Here is a 17,846-nt window from a genome sequence, read left to right on the forward strand (position 1 = left end):
TTCCAAAGCTCCAGCGTGGGCGAGCGCGCATAGTGGAGTCCGGATGCAGTAGTCATTCACTTTCTCTTGCATCCGTACTCTGCGCTGTGCTCTTGTTTGCCGGGCAGGAGCTGTGTGCTCTTGTTTTCTGAGCTGAGCACTTGTCAATGATTTATTTATTTTTTTTAATGTACAATGAGGGTTTCTGGATCCAGAGTCCCACCATCCTACAGGCAATTAAAGTGGCTGAAAAAATATTTAAAAGAAATAGATAAACATTTGAACGCAATCATAATTTGAAAAAGTAAGTAAACATTTACCGTAAAATATATATTTTTCTTATATTTTTCCGCCATTTGAAATGCATGTAGATCAGTTGAGGTACCGGTCCTGGGATATAAAGATCATTCTTCTCAGCCTTGCAAATTTCTGGATTTTCCTACTGATGGTCTTACAGTAAACAGAGGGTCTTCATACCCTCCCAGTCCATATGGCACATTCAGCTAGAATGTGGGTGACTTATGTGGATTTTGTCCTCCATTAACAAATTAACTGAGCAGCTGACTTCATAAATAACTGTGACTGGAAAAAAAATAGTTTTCTCCCTTAGTCCCATTCTCATTTCCCTAAACTGCCGTCGTATAGCAAAAAGCTGTACTGACTACTAAATGCAAGAATAACAGAAATGCGTCAGTGGAACCAAAGGCAATAACAATGACCACATCAGAAAATATGACCAACCATGACCGGAACGGATGAGAGGAAAAAAAATATTTAGAAAATTCCACAAAGTTCACTTCTGTTGCTGTATTTTGGAAACTCTGAGTATTTGCAACTTTAGAAAATGAATGGTCATTTTTCTTTTTAAATCGGATATTATTGTGCAGGCAAAAAAAAATAAATAATTACCAATTATGACCTCTACTTTGAAAACCTAGTACTGCTGTCACAGTGTAGTATAAGCTTGTAAAACCTTGTAATGTATCCTCTGCCTGAACAGATACTACTGCTGTCTCCTGTAGGGATTGCTGACCTATACAGATGCTGCTGTTTTTCGTATTTATTTTTTCTCACTGCTAGTGCTGGATTCACTGCAACACTGCTCAATACCGCTATATATTGTTATCTATGCTGCATCTACTTTTATAGGTATGCGGCAGAGAGATAGAAAATAGGAGATCGTACTGTCCTACGTGCATTGTGTATAGTGAATATCAAATCTGCTAACTTCCACCCACCTTTGAGCTGAGATTGGGAAAACTTGCATATATAAAAGCTGCAAGAGTGGAAAATCTGGTCATCAATCCAACGCATAAATCACAGTCAAGTGATACTACAGGTACTTTCTAAAGCAATTCACAGGACATCGTACTCTGTGGATGAAAGTCTAAAACAGATCTGTAATACCAGACCACAAATAACCAGAATCTGGGAAGTCATTTACTGACGTCAAACTGAAAGCAGACACGTTGGTTGGCATCCAAAAATGAATCTGGTTACATAAACAGGACAGACAGATTCCCCAAAATGTTTGCTAATGCCCTGCATTGTATTATATATGTTTGTATGCATGCCTTTATTAGTACCATGCAAAAGTTTTAGGCAGAAAGTACATTATAATCTACCATGTAAATGGGCAGATTCTATTAAATGCCAATCATTTCCATGTAGAGAGCAGAACATCGTGGTTGGAAGAGAACATGGGCCAAATGTTAAAGGAACAAGAGAAGAATAATACAAAAAAAAGGTTTAAAATTGTCAGTGGAGGAGATTATGCCACTTCCGCCCTTAAACCTATAAGAGTATTCCCATCTGTGTAGCATATTGACAGTCTCCATCATACATATCTGACACGTTAGATTTTAGTACTGGTACAACTTCTTTTTGGGAGAATAGCTGTTGCTGGCTTCCTGCTGCAGAGAAGAAGAAATAATGTGAAAATACATGGGGCAAACTCCACTGTAGTATATGGGAGCTACAAAAACATCTGAGCATTTCACAACTTCTATAAATGAAAATGGAGAAAACCCTACACAAACTTTTAAATACCTCTTATGGCAATACCTGTTTAAAAGGGTTCTCCTAAATTGTGATAAAAATAGCCCTTTAGTCACGTGTCAGGATGGGTTGTAGTCTGAAGAAGCACTGCCTGTGTCTCAATTGACAAAGGAGCTAAAGACAATTACCTCCATAAGCTGAGCAGAAGGGCTATGACATAAGAAATAAATCTTCTCCTTGGGTATAGAAGACATGATGAAGGAAAAAAAATCCTTTATGATCAGTCAGTGCTGAAGACGGCTTATTTTCTCTTCGCCACGACAGCACCCACTGAGAGAGGGGATCCGCTCCTATGAATAGGAATCCTACAGAGAGATAAAAGGGGCGGCCCCCCTCGCTCCCACAGTTGGTTTCCTGTTTCTGGAAGGAACCCACAGAGAGAAAAGGATGCCTGGCCTGGTTGCCGCCCGCACAGCATTTTATGAGCGGCAGAGGCCCCAGAGCTGGAAGCAGCATCAGGGAGATCAGAGATTCAACTCCCCCCTTGGCTGGTAATGCGGCATGAGGCCTTGGTATGGAGTGCCTGGCTCACGTACCGGTGCATGGGGGCAGGAGCCAGCACCTAGTATCTCCCCCGAGGGACGAAGCATTACTGAGCGCGGCACAGTGTCGGGGGTACTATGATAGTGCCCCCTCCCTCCGCCCCTGGAGACTGCGAGGCCAGGTAATGAGGATGGCCCTGAGCTCGCAGGGATGCGGGAAGGTGCCAGAGCGCTGAATTGGAGAATTACATACCTGACGCTCGGCAGGCATTAGGCCAGCGCTCCAGTGCAGAGACAGGGTGACCCGGAAGTGGATGCCTAGAACTTCGGGGGAAGGAGGCACATATCGCGGTATCACCTGGCAAGCGACTGCGTATGCGCAGAAGGGGGGAGAAAGAAAAAAAAAAAAAGAGGGAGGCGAGACCAGGAAGCTCCATAAAAGCACCGGCCAGAGACATACCTGTGCGCAGCTATGACGTCCACAAACGACCCGGTGTCGCTCCAACTGGAACAGCCAGGGGAATCCCCACATGTCAGTGCCAAAAGAGGTGGCAGCACTAGAAGTGACAGCACTAGAAGAAGTGGCAGCACCAGGAGGAATAGCAGCAGACGCTCTAGGAGCGAGCCCACGGAGAAAAAACTAAAGGAGAAGAAGCCGTCTCACGCCTCGCCTCAGCCTGTGCCTCGAACCCCGCAGCCGGTACTATGCTGACAAAATTCACGGGTGTTTTTTAGTCATGCTTCTAACTGATGGCGCCCTTTTGTTCTGTATACCCCTTAGGCTAAAAGAACGGAAAAATCTAAGCACAAGGAATGTGCCTTATGTTCCCAACCTCTCCCGGATAGCTACCCTAAGAGGTTATGTCAGACTTGTATTGGACAAACCCTGCGAGAGGAATCCTCAGGGAAAACCGAGGATATCCGTGTGATAATCAGGGAAGAACTACAGGCCCTAGGGGGTTCCAGTAGCCTAGGAGGACAAACCTCTGGCAGATGGATAACCTCACCGGCATCTACATCGCCTTCAGAGGTTGGGGAGCTTGACTCAAATATATCCCAAGAATACCTAACCTCAGAGGAAGAGGAGCAGGCTTGCTTCCCCACTGACAGTATTAATAATCTGGTCAAGTCAGTGCGTAATACTATGGGGTTATCCGATACTAAAGACCCCAAAACCCCGCAGGAAATAATGTTTGCGGGTATCTTCCAAAAGAAGGTCCGAGCCTTCCTAGTAATTCCAGCGATAAAAGAGCTGGTGAAAAGGGAGTGGAAAAAGCAGGTGCAAAGGACCTTTCTCCCCTTAACATCCAAACGAAAATACCCGTTTGATGATGAAGATTTGGCATCTTGGACAAGAGCCCCCAAAGTGGATGCGGCAGTTGCCTCCACTTCTCGCCGATCTTCCTTGCCAGTGGAAGATTCGGGAACGTTATCTGATCCCTTAGATCGCAAGGCGGATACCTTCCTCAAACGATCTTGGGAAGCATGCAGGGGCCTTCAAGTCAGCAATATCGGCCACGTGCACGGGGAGGTCCATGTTAATATGGTTAGATGAGTTGGAGGAAAAAAATAAAGAATGGAACGTCTAGAGACCATCTTTGTTCATCTATTCCCCTAATAAAGGGTGCAGCAGCCTTCTTATCTGACACCTCAGCTGACTCCCTCCGACTATCTGCCAGAGCGGCAGGGTTAACCAACGAAGCCCTTCGGGCCTTGTGGTTGAAGGGATGGAGAGATGATATGCAGACAAAATCCAAGCTCTGCGCTATGCCCTGTCAGGGTAAGTACCTGTTTGACACATTACTTGATGAAATCCTGACCAAAGCAGGAGAGGGAAAGAAAGGATTCCCTAACCCGTACGTTCCCATCTACAGGAGGGCCTTCAGGAATCCTCCATTTGGCAAAAAGGATTACAAGCCCCAAGACCGCTGGGGCAACAAGGATCCCAAAAAAAGGGGCAGTCTATTTGGGAAGCGTCCCTTCAGATTGGGAGACAGATTCCGGTAGAACCAATCCACCGGTAGGTAGAAGGTTACTATATTTCATCCACCAATGGGAATCAATAACGGCTAACCCCTGGGCCATTAATATTGTTACATCGGGTCTAAGACTAGAATTTGTTCGGTACACATCGGACTCCTTCCTATTGACTTCTCTGAAGTCCCCGGCTCAGCAGGAAGCATTGGAATTGGAAATTGCAGGCCTCTTATCTAAACACGTTCTGGTAGACGTTCCAGAAGACGAAAGGGGAACGGGGTTCTACTCTCCCCTGGTTCTAGTTCCTAAACCAGATGGCTCATTTAGAACCATTATTAATTTGAAAAAGCTTAATATCTTTTTAAGGCTGAGGTCCTTTAAAATAGAATCTATACGATCAGCGATGAAACTCTTGTTTCCTAGGTGCTATATGGCAGTCTTGGACCTAAAAGATGTCTACTACTATCTCCCCTTATGCAAGGAGCACCAACAATTCCTGCGAGTGGCAGTCATGTTAAAAGGCCGAATACGACATCTCCAGTTTATGGCAATGCCATTCGGATTATCCATGGCATTCTGCGTATTTACCAAGTTAATACTGGAGGTGATGTCGCATGTAAGACTAAAAGACACCTTAATAGTCCCGTACCTGGACGACCTGCTCATAGTGGGAAATTCTGTTTCCCAATGGAAAAGCAGGATAGCTGATATTATCTCATCCCTGCAGACACTGGGCTGGCTGATCAACTGGGAAAAATCCAGACTACAACCGGTAACCTGTCAAACGTTCCTAGGCCTTCAACTAGACTCTGTAAGTCAAAAATGCTTCCTACCAGAAACAAAAAGTAGAGGTATAATTAATAAAGTATGGACGGCAATCAGTAAGTCTACGATGTCCTTGAGAGAAGGCATGTCCTTGATAGGATCCCTAACATCATGCTTTCCGGCTGTTCACTGGGCCCAAAGTTGCAGTGGGCCATTTTGCAAGAGGTTGATAGGTTGCAGGGACAGTTGGAAGTGACCAGCTCCCTAGAGTGGTGGTTAGACCCAAACAATCTCACAGGGGGGGTTCCATGGTGGATTGCCCTCTCAAAAATAGTCACTACGGACGCTAGTCCCTCGGGGTGGGGTGCCCACCTAGAGAAGGATATGGTGCAGGGACAGTGGTCCAAGGCTGAAGCAGGGGATTCACCAAATATGAGGGAATTAAAAGCAATATATTATGCTATATCTGAATTTCTCCCACAGCTACGAGGAACCCACACAAGAATCCAATCAGACAACACCACCTCAGTAGCTTACCTAAACCGGCAAGGAGGCACACGATCAGGGCCGCTCATGTCTATCGCGGAAATTTTTTTAAAGATGGCCGAGTTACATCTCCACTCCTTATCTGCTCTACATATCAGATGAGCGGACAATTCCAAGGCGGACCTTCTCAGCCGCCAGAATTTCCATCGGGGAATGGGTGCTAAGCCGGCATATCTTCGAGATAGCAGCCAGGTGGAGCAGACCAGAGATAGATCTATTCGCAACAAAAGCCAAAAGGCGTGTAGAAAGGTTCGCTTCTCTATACAGAGCGGACAATCCAGACGCCCTCCAAGCGCCATGGACATTCCGACTGGCCTACGCCTTCCCTCCAATGATACTGTTGCCAACGGTAGTCAGGAAAATAAGGGAAGAAGGTGCAAGGATCATCTTAATAGTCCCGTTTTGGCCCAAGAGGCTGTGGTTCTTATGGCTGATAGCTATGTCGGTAACCGACCCATGGATTCTCCCACTACATCGGGACATTCTCTCACAAGGACCCTGTTACCACCCTTGGGTCAAAAGCCTGCGCCTAGCTGCATGGAATTTGAAACGGGGTTATTTAAACTCAGAGTGTTCTCAAGTAATCTGATTGACACCCTCTTACAGAGTAGGAAGGAATCCACGACGAGGATCTACACTAGAGTGTGGAAGAAATTTTTAGCTTTTCACCCAGCAAAGCTTTCCAGCGAAGTGCCTATCTCAGCCATTTTAGAATTCCTGCAGAAAGGCCGAGAGTTGAAACTTTCAGTTAACACTCTAAAGGTCCAAGTATTGGCTCTAGGGGCCTTATATAATTACGATGTGGCAGGCAATAAGTGGGTGGCCCGGTTTATTTCAGCTTGTCAGCGAGCGAACACAGTCCACATTCCTCAGCTACCAACATGGGACCTTAGCTTAGTCTTGGATGCCTTCACGCAGGCCCCATTCGAACCCATACACTCGGCATCAATAAAATGCCTTTCATTGAAAACTGCTCTACTGGTGGCCCTAGTCTGAGCAAGAAGAGTGCGTGATCGCCAAGCCCTGTCGGTAGATCCCCCCCCCCTTCCTGTCGGTAGTCCAGGACTGGCTAGTGTTAAAAACGGTCCAGTTTTATCTTCCCAAACGAGCTACTAGGTTTCATAGATCCCAAGAAATCTATCTACCCTCCTTCTGTGAGAGCCCAGCAACACCAGAAGAGGATAGATATCACACCTTAGATGTGAAGAGAGCAGTCCTAGCCTACTTAGATAGGACCAGTCCCTGGAGGCAGAGCAGGGCTCTTGTCTCCTTCTAGGGTAACAAGAAAGGGTCTAGCGTTACGAAAGGCACACTTTCCTGGTGGATCAGGGATGCGATCACGATGGCATATTCGGCAAAAGGAGAAGACCCTCCACAGGGTATAAAGGCACACTCTACATGAGCCATATCATCTTCCTGGGCCGGGAGGGCGAATGTCCCAATTGAGCTAATATGTAAGGCTGCAACCTGGTCTTCTCCATCTACCTTTTATGTCACTATAGGCTAGATTTATCCACTTCCGAGGACTTAGCCTTTGGTAGATCTGTCCTTGACCCGGTGCGCCCTCCCAGGTGATTCTCTGAAAATCTCAGTGGGTGCTGTCTTGGCGAAGAGAAAAAAATGGATTACTTACTTACTTTTATAGAGTCCACGACAGCACCCGCTCACTTCCCTCCCTTAATTAATAAGTATACACGTGGTTCTCTCTGGTGGTGGTGAATAGAATTATAGATTAATGTGTAGATATGTATAGCAAACATATAAGAATGTATAGGCTTGAATCGCTTGCCTAGCTATGGACTAAAACATGTATGGCGGTTCCTCTTGTTCTCTGTAATCCAACTGAGGGAGCGAGTGGGACCGCCCCTTTTATCTCTCTGTAGGTTTCCTGTTCCTAGGGGTGGATCCCCTCTCTCAGTGGGTGCTGTTGTGGACTCTATAAAAGAGTATTACCGGTAAGTAATCCGGTTTTTCTTTTCATGTCACAGCCCTGCTCCAGCAACTCACAGATGTTCAGGGGTTGGACAAAATAATGGAAACGCCTAAAGTTTTGGCATCATAATCTTCGAACATGTTATAAACATGCAAATCGTGACATATGGTAATGTTTTGTAGTTGATTATTTGTGTTATGTGATATGTGGTATGTACATTAAGCACATTTTGTGTGCTTACAGGCAACGTTTCAGTAGGCAATCTGTTGGTAATACTTGGAGGAAGGGTGATGGACCAGATCATGTAGAGTAGAAACCACTTGGAAATGGTTAGCAAATGGTTGAGGCCCTTGGGCATTTGTCACTGCTGCTTTTATCATCCCTATATTTCCTGGTATATGTCCCTATGCTCCTGCTAAATACAGCTACAAGTCTACAAACACTGGAACAATGCCAGATACTACTGTTTGCACACATTTAAGCACTTTGTTCATATTTTTTCCTCCCTTTGAATAGACATTCCTGTAAAATAAACATTAAGGGTAAATATGTTGGGTTTTAGATTCACTAATCCCTGTAATCCCAACAAAGCTTTTCTTGATGATGTCGATTTATGGGAACTCTTGGTTGCCGTAACTATCACAGGGTAAACTTGTAGCTTTGCCTTCTAAATGTTGACACTATATTATTAATGTAGAAAACAGAGCACAACCGAAGAGGGAAACACTCAGGGAAAGTAACTTACCAACCCAGAAAATGTCCTAGCTGGAATGATATCAGCAAATCTGTGTACATAGGAACGTGAATCCATTATGCCCTACAGAGCACAACTAGAGACACAGCCTGAGGCATCCAGCACTTTATTACATCACATTAATGTAGTACAGTCAAATAGCATACAAAGTGTGGCAGCCTATACACTGTTTACATCAAGTTCTGACACACCTGATGTGACAGATGTTATCACTCTGAAATACACCAAGACACCATCAGAGCTGGTTGTAGGGAAGGGCAATATGTGCAATTCACATGTGGCCCACACTTTCCTTGCCTACTGGAAAGAGGGAAAACTGATGCTCCAAAGGTGGGGAAGGAGGGGGGATATAGGGCTGCCAGTATTAGGATGAGGTGGTCCTTTGAAAAATAGGAAATATCTTCTCAGCATTTTTCTACCACCTATATTTCCTATTTTTCAAAGGACCACCTCATCCTAATACTGGCAGCCCTATATCCCCCCTCCTTCCCCACCTTTGGAGCATCAGTTTTCCCTCTTTCCAGTAGGCAAGGAAAGTGTAGGCCACATGTGAATTGGGGTGCTGTGCAGCCTACAACTGATGGCGCCCCTGCTGCACATATTGCCCTTCCCTACAACCAGCTCTGATGGTGTCATAGTGTATTACAGAGGGATAACATCAGTTTGCTCCACCCCAATGCCTCCCGACTGCTGCCATACATATATGTCGAATGTTGGTAGTGTGTGAATGCCAGGCAGCGGGCAGGGCTCTCAGTTCACAGAACCTAATGCAGTTGTGTGATCCGATGCCATTGGCAGCACAACAATACCTGCTGTTTTGGAAGTGCCACGTCCCAGTCACTTAATCAAAAGTTGCTTAGATCCTTACACTAGACCATTTTTCCTGCTTACAATTGGCTGTCTCCTTTCTGTTTCATATATCCTACCTATTGATAGGTGCCGTATGCCAAAGATAATATTTACAACAGCTATAAAAGACCAATATTAAAGACCTGAGACAGACTACAGATCATTAGCTGTGCCGCTACATTGTGGCTTAGATTTGACAATGACTAGCCGGTATTTGGAAGCCAGTCATTAGATGGCTGCCGGTGAAACGACGCTTTGGCTGTCCATTCGGCCAACAGCTATCTCAGTGTTCTTTCCCATATACAGGAGCACTCGTGTTCTCTATGAAAACGCCATCACTGCCGGTGACTTATCTCTCGGAGAACAAAAGTCGGCAATCCAAAATCAAACATGCCCAATCGATGCGATGCAACTCAGCAGTCACGATGATGTCATTACAACATGCCCACTTGTACCAAGATGTGCAGAGGATCTGAAGACATCATGACGAGACCAAAGCAGCAGAGGAACGAGCAGAGGTAAGTAGTTTTCTTTTTAATGTGGGCCCATTATACTATATGGATCACTGTATGCGGCCCATGATACTGTATGGAGCACTGTGAGGAGGCCCATTTTGCTATATGGAGCACTGTGTGGGCCCCAATATGCTGTATAGAGCACCATGTGGGGGGCCCATTATGCTGTATGGAGCACTATGTGGGGTCATTATACCGTATGGAACACTGTGTGGGGAAATTCTACTGTATGGAGCACTGTTGGGTCATTATACTGTATGGAGCACTGTTGGGTCATTATACTGTATGGAGCACTATACTGTAAGGAGTACTATGTGGGGCCCACAATGCTGTATGGAGCACCATGTGGGGCCCACTATGCTGTATGGAGCACCATGTGGGGCCCACTATGCTGTATGGAGCACCATGTGGGGCCCACTATGCTGTATGGAGCACCATGTGGGGCCCACTATGCTGTATGGAGCACTATGTGGGGTCATTATACTGTATGGAGCACTGTGTGGGGCCCATTATACTGTATGAAGCATTATATGGGACCATTATTCTGTATGGAGAACTATGTTGGGTCAGAATACTGTATGAAGCAGTATGCTGGGTCATTTGTTGTGAACTCATTTTCTGGTTTACCTCTGGCTTCTGGTGAGGGTGGTGGAGCTGGATGTGTTGACAGAGGAGTCGTGAGTTCTCCATCCGGGCTCCCTCTAGTGGTAACAATAGGTAATGAAGCTCATCTAAATGGCAGAGACCTGCCACCTGAGGAGGACTGTGAGTGGACATCAGGAGTCTCTGACTGGATTTAAGACAGCCGACTCCCTAATTTTGTGCTGGTGATTTTTTCCTGCCCTGAGGTTCTGGTTTCCAGTTCTGTTCCTGCCTTCTCAAGCTAAGTGTGCTCTGCTATTTTTTCACATGAGATTTGGTCTTGTTTACTCAGTTTTTGTGGTCAGCCAGCCCCTGCTGGGGCTGTGCTGAATTTCCATTCTTATGTCTCTGTTTATGCCAGTTTTCTTTTTGTCCCTGATCAGATTGGTCTGTTTTTGCTCTGTCTTCAGAATATACCAGAGTGCTGATATAGGGAATTGAAGTCTAGTGACTTCAGGGTTTTTGTTATCAGAAAGTGTTGGACATTTTTTGGCAGGGTTTTGTGCGTGATTGCAGACAGCATCTTTCCTTTCCTGTCATTTCTAGTTAGTGTGGGGCCCATCATTTGCTCAGCCGATTTTTCTATCTGTGTTTGTGTTTTCATCTTGCCTCACCAACAATACATGTTTGGGGGCTGTCTATTGCTTTGAGGTCTGCTCTGGGGCAGTTTAGATTTCCCCTTTTCTTGCTTTAGGTTTATTTAGTTCTCTGGCTGTGACGAGGCGTCTAGGATCATCGTAGGTACGCTCCACGGCTACTGCTAGTTGTGTGGATAGGATCAGGGGTCTGCAATCCGCTTAGTTACCAACCTCTCTGGTTTTCTGTGGCTTAGCTTGTTTTTGTTTTTCCTCCTCGGTGACTCATTCATAACAGAATCACCAGCCATACCGCAGATTCTATGGGACTCAAAAGCAGGAAAAAAAAAAAAGTGTCAGAATTTTTTTTATATGCATTTTTTCCTCTTTTTCTCTGGGGCCGTAGGAGGATTTTTTCCTTAATGGAGATTAATCAATTGTCTGATCGTGTGGAGCAGCTCGCTGCTGAAGTGCGGGGAATTTCTGCCTATCTCGCTCAATCACATGCTGTTGAACCCAAAATCCCTACTCCTGATGTGTTTCTAGGGATCGGTCTAAATTTTTGAATTTTAAGAATAATTGGAAATTATTTCTTGCCTTGAAGCCTAACTCATCGGGGAGCTCTGCGCAGCAGGTTAAAATTGTCATCTCCTTGCTGCGCGGCGATCCCCAGGATTAGGCGTTTTCTTTGACACCTGAAAATCCTATTCTGACTAATGTGGATGCATTTTTTCAGGCCTTGGGGTTGTTGTATGATGAATCTAATGTTATTGATCAAGCTGAGAAAGCCCTATTTGCATTGAACCAGGGTCAGGATTCTGCAGAGTAATACTGTCAAAAATTCCGAAAGTGGGCGGTCCTTACTACATGGAATGACAGTGCCTTAGCAGCTCTCTTTCGGAAGGGTTTCGCAGAAACCGTAAAAGATGTTATGGTGGGATTTCCTGTTCCCTCTGGTCTTGATGATTCTATGTCATTAGCCATTCAAGTTGATCAGCGTTTACGTGAACGTAAAACTACACGAGAGGTGTTGCCACCTTTTGAACAAATGTCTGAACCTATGCAATGTGATAGAGTTTTGTCTAGGGTGCAACGTCAGGAGTATAGAAGGCGTAATAAGCTGTGTTTTTTCTGTGGAGATGCCTCTCATATTATTTCTGTCTGCCCTAAATGAGAGAAACGTTTTGCACACACATTTGCTGTGGGTGGCGTACAACCTAAGTTTCTTTTGGCAATTACTCTGATCTGCTCCTTATCCACATTTTCCGCCAAGGCTTTTGTGGATTCAGGAGCGGCTTTGAATCTGATGGATTTGGATTTTGCGAAACGTTGTGGTTTTCCAATGATACCTCTGCGGACGCCTATTCCTTTCAGGGGTATTGATACTACTCCTTTGGCGGAGAATAAACCTCAGTTTTGGACCCAGGTGATGATGCAGGTCGCCCCAGACCACCAAGAAAATTGTAGATTTTTGGTACTGCATAATTTGCATGATACTATTGTTCTGGGTTTTCCCTGGTTGCAAATCCATAATCCAGTTTTGGATTGGAAATCTGTGTCTGTGGTGAGTTGGGGATGTCGGTGTGCTCTTGGTGACACTCCTGTTTTCTCCACCTCTCCCCAGTCTCATGATGTTCCTGACTATTTGGCTGATTTTTATGATGTATTTGGTGAGAGTAAGTCTGCGTCTTTGCCTCCTCATAGGAGTTATGACTGTGCAATTGAGTTGAGGCCTGGGTGTAAATTTCCCAAGGGTCGGCTTTTCAACTTATCTGTACCTGAACACGAGGCTATGCGATCTTATATTAAGGAGTCGTTGGAGAAGGGTCATATTAGACCATCCTCTTCTCCCTTAGGTGCTAGGGTTTTTTTCGTGGCGAAGAAAGATGGTTCTTTAAGGCCTTGTATTGACTATCGTTCCCTTAACAAGATTACGGTTAAATATCAGTATCCGTTACCCCTGATTTCTGATTTATTCTCCAGAGTTAATGGTGCCTGCTGGTTTACTAAGCTTGACCTCAGGGGGGCGTATAATCTTATTCGCATCAAGCATGGGGATGAATGGAAGACGGCGTTTAATACTCCGGAGGGACATTTTGAGTACCTGGTGATGCATTTTAGGCTCACTAATGCCCCTTCTGTCTTCCAATCCTTCATGAATTATATTTTCCGGGACTTTGTGGATAAGTTTTTGATCATCTATTTGGATAATATTCTGATCTTTTCCAGTGATTGGGATTCTCATGTGGAACATGTTCGGACTGTGTTCCGGATTTTGAGGGAGAATTCCCTGTATATTAAGGGATCGAAATGCCTTTTTGGTGTACAGAGGATTTCATTTTTGGGATTTATTTTGTCTCTGTCAACTATTGAAATGGACCCGGCCAAGGTACAGGCCATTTATGATTGGGTTCAGCCCACTTCTTTGAAGGCTCTCCAGAAGTTTTTGGGTTTTGCTAATTTTTATCGTAAATTTATAGCTAATTTTTCTGGTATTGCCAAACCTCTGACTGATCTGACCAAGAAGGGCGCTGATGTGCTGAATTAGTCTCCAGAGGCTGTTTTGGCATTTCAGGAGCTGAAGCGGAGGTTCACTTCTGCTCCGGTTTTACGGCAACCTGATGTCTCACTTCCATTTCAGGTAGAGGTAGATGCTTCGGAGATTGGTGCAGGAGCTGTTTTGTCCCAAAAAGATCCGGTGACTTCTAAAATGAATCCCTGTGCCTTCTTTTCCAGAAAGTTCTCCCCATCTGAACGCTGCTATGATGTGGGGAATCGGGAATTGTTGGCCATGAAGTGGGCATTCGAGGAGTGGAGACATTGGTTGGAGGATGCTAGACATCAAGTTGTGGTCCTTACTGACCACAAGAATTTGATTTACCTGGAGTCGGCCAAACGCTTGAATCCTAGACAGGCTAGGTGGGCCTTGTTTTTCACGCGTTTTGATTTTGTGGTCTCCTTTCCTCCGAGCACTAAGAATGTTAAGGCAGACGCCCTTTCTAGGAGTTTCCTTGCTGATTCTCCTATTGTGACCGAACCTACTACCATCCTAGGTGAGGGGGTAGTTCTTTCTGCCATCTCGCCCAATTTGAGACGTGCCCTGGAAGAATTTCAGGACGACAAACCTGAGCGTTGTCCTATGGGAAAATTGTATGTTCCTGACCAGTGGAGGAAGAGAGTGATGTCTGAAGTTCATTGCTCCGCATTGGCTGGTCATCCAGGTATTTTTGGTACCAGAGATTAGGTGAGTTGGTCTTTTTGGTGGCCCACCTTATCTCGTGATGTCAGGAATTTTGTGCAGTCTTGTGGGACTTGTTCCCGTCTAAACCCTGTTCTCGTTCTAGTGGGTTGTTGATGCCCTTGCTGGTGCCCAAGAGGCCATGGACCCATATCTCAATGGATTTTATTTCTGATCTTCCTGTCTCTCAGAGAATGACTGTTATCTGGGTGATTTGTGATAGATTTTCTAAGATGGTCCATCTTGTACCACTCCCAAAGCTGCCATCTTCCTCAGAGTTGTTGCCCTTGTTTTTACAACAGGTGGTTCGGTTGCATGGGATTCCTGAGAACATTGTGTCGGACAGAGGAGTCCAGTTTATCTCCAGATTTTGGAAAGCTTTCTGTTCCAAGCAGGGAATTCAGTTGTCCTTCTCCTCTGCGTTTCACCCACAGACCAATGGGCAGACTGAGAGAACAAACCAGACTTTGGAGTCTTATTTGAGATGTTTTATATCTGCTGATCAGGATGATTGGGTCTCATTTTTGCCCTTGGCCGAATTCGCCCTAAATAATAGAGCTAGTTCTGCCACATTGATGTCGCTCTTTTTCTGTAACTTTGGGTTTCATCCTCGATTTTCTTCATGGCAAGTGGAATCTTCAGCCTGCCCAGGTGTTGACACTGTGGTAGAGAGAATGCAGCAGATTTGGGACCAAGTGGTGGATAAGTTGTCCCCCTCTCAGGAAAAGGACCAGCGGTTTTCCAACCGGCATAGGACCATTGGTCCCCGGTTTATAGTGGGTGATATGGTTTGGTTGTCGTCAAAAAATATCTCTGTGAAGGTTTCGTCTCCAAAGTTCAAGCCAAGATTTATTGGACCTTATAGGATTTTGGAGATTCTTAACCCGGTTTCTTTTCGATTGGCTCTTCCAGTTACGTTTAAGATCCATAACGTGTTTCATAAGTCTCTGTTGAAGAGGTTTGTTGAGCCAGTGGTTCCTATGGCGGCACCCCCTGACCCTGTGTTGGTTGAAGGTAATGTTTAATATGAGGTAGAGAAAATACTGGATTCTCCTCTGGCTAGACGGAGACTCCAGTATTTGGTCAAGTGGATGGGTTATGGCCAGGAGGACAATTCTTGGGTCCCTGCCTCTGACATTCATGCCGACAGATTAGTTCGTGCTTTTCACCGGACCCATCCTGATCGGCCAGGTAGCGTGAATGAGGGTTCGGTGACCCCTCCTCAAAGGGGGGGGTACTGTTGTGAACTCATTTTCTGGTTTACCTCTGGCTTCTGGTGAGGGTGGTGGAGCTGGATGTGTTGACAGAGGAGTCGTGAGTTCTCCATCCGGGCTCCCTCTAGTGGTAACAATAGGTAATGAAGCTCATCTAAATGGCAGAGACCTGCCACCTGAGGAGGACTGTGAGTGGACATCAGGAGTCTCTGACTGGATTTAAGACAGCCGACTCCCTAATTTTGTGCTGGTGATTTTTTCCTGCCCTGAGGTTCTGGTTTCCAGTTCTGTTCCTGCCTTCTCAAGCTAAGTGTGCTCTGCTATTTTTTCACATGAGATTTGGTCTTGTTTACTCAGTTTTTGTGGTCAGCCAGCCCCTGCTGGGGCTGTGCTGAATTTCCATTCTTATGTCTGTTTATGCCAGTTTGCTTTTTGTCCCTGATCAGATTGGTCTGTTTTTGCTCTGTCTTCAGAATATACCAGAGTGCTGATAAAGGGAATTGAAGTCTAGTGACTTCAGGGTTTTTGTTATCAGAAAGTGTTGGACATTTTTTGGCAGGGTTTTGTGCATGATTGCAGACAGCATCTTTCTTTTCCTGTCCTTTCTAGTTAGTGTGGGCGCCATCATTTGCTCAGCCGATTTTTCTATCCGTGTTTGTGTTTTCATCTTGTCTCACCGACAATACATGTTTGGGGTCTGTCTATTGCTTTGGGGTCTGCTCTGGGGCAGTTTAGATTTCCCCTTTTCTTGCTTTAGGTTTATTTAGTTCTCCGGCTGTGACGAGGCATCTAGGATCATCGTAGGTACGCTCCACGGCTACTGCTAGTTGTGTGGATAGGATCAGGTGTCTGCAATCTGCTTAGTTACCAACCTCTCTGGTTTTCTGTGGCTTAGCTTGTTTTTGTTTTTCCTCCTCGGTGACTCATTCATAAGTCATTTTACTGTATGGAACACTATATGGGGCCATTATACTGTATGGAGCACCATGTGGGGCCTATTATGCTGTATGTAGCACTGTGTGGGGCCCATTATACTGTATGAAGCACTATGTGGGGTCAATATACAGTATGGAGCACTATATGGAGCCGTTATACTGTATGGAGCACCATGTGGGCCCCATTATGCAGTGTGGAGCATTATGTGGTGACATTATATTTTATGGAGCATCATGTGGGGTAATTATACTGTAAGGAGCACTAAGTGGGGCCATTACACTGCATGGAGCATTATATGGGGTCATTATTCTGTATGGAACACTATGTGGGTTCATTACACTGTATGAAGCACTATGTGGGGTCATTATACTGTATGTACCAGTGTGTCTGGAAATTCTACTGTGTGGAGCACTATGGGGCCATTATATTTTATGGAGCACTATATGGGGTCATTATACTGTATGGAGCACCCTGTGGGGCCCATTATGCTGTATGAAGCACTGTGTGGGCCCATTATACAGTATGGAGCACTATGTTGGGTCATTATACTGTATGGAGCACCATATGAGGCCATTATACTGTATGGAGCACCATGTGGGGCCCATTATGCTGTATGGAGCACTAATGTGAGGCCATTATACTGTATGAAGCATTATGTGGGGTCAGTATACTGTATGAAGCACTATGTTGTCATTATACAGTATGGAGCACTGTGTTGGGCCCATTATGCTGTATGGAGCACCATGTGGGGCCCATTATGCTGTATGGAGCACCATGCGGGTCCATTATACTGTATGGAACATTATGTGGGGCCCATTATACTGTATGGAAGATTGTGATCCATGATGTATAATGACCCCACATAGTGCTCCATAGACTATAATGGAGCACTAAGTGGGGTCATTATACAATATGGATCACAATGTTCCATACAGTATAATGGGCCCCACATAATGTGGGGCCCATTATACTGTTTGGAGCACTATGTGGAGCCATTATACTGTATGGATAGCTGTTTGGGGATTACAGTTGGAGAATCATACTGTGATAGGGTCAGCATTCATTGCTGGGGTGATTGATGAAAGGGGGGTACAGTAGGGTCATGGAGGGTACTGTGGGGGGGTATCATACTGTGTTTGGAGGCACTCTTGTTTGCATCATACTTTAGTATCTGTATTATTCAATGTTTTTTTTTATCCTTTGTTAGTTATTCTAATTTTATTTTAAGATCTAGTTATTAAAATGTACTTTGTTGGTGGGGCAACTTCTTTAAAGTTGTTTCCATATGAAAAAGTTCATTGTTGTATTTGTTCTCAATTGTTGACTTTTTTTTTTTTATTAATTTCAAGACTGGCCCGCAACTTTTCCAAGATTTTAATTTTG

The sequence above is a fragment of the Dendrobates tinctorius genome, unplaced genomic scaffold (genome assembly GCF_039654945.1).
Source record: "Dendrobates tinctorius isolate UK_male_01 unplaced genomic scaffold, ASM3965494v1 ptg000120l, whole genome shotgun sequence".
Taxonomy (NCBI): domain Eukaryota; kingdom Metazoa; phylum Chordata; class Amphibia; order Anura; family Dendrobatidae; genus Dendrobates; species Dendrobates tinctorius.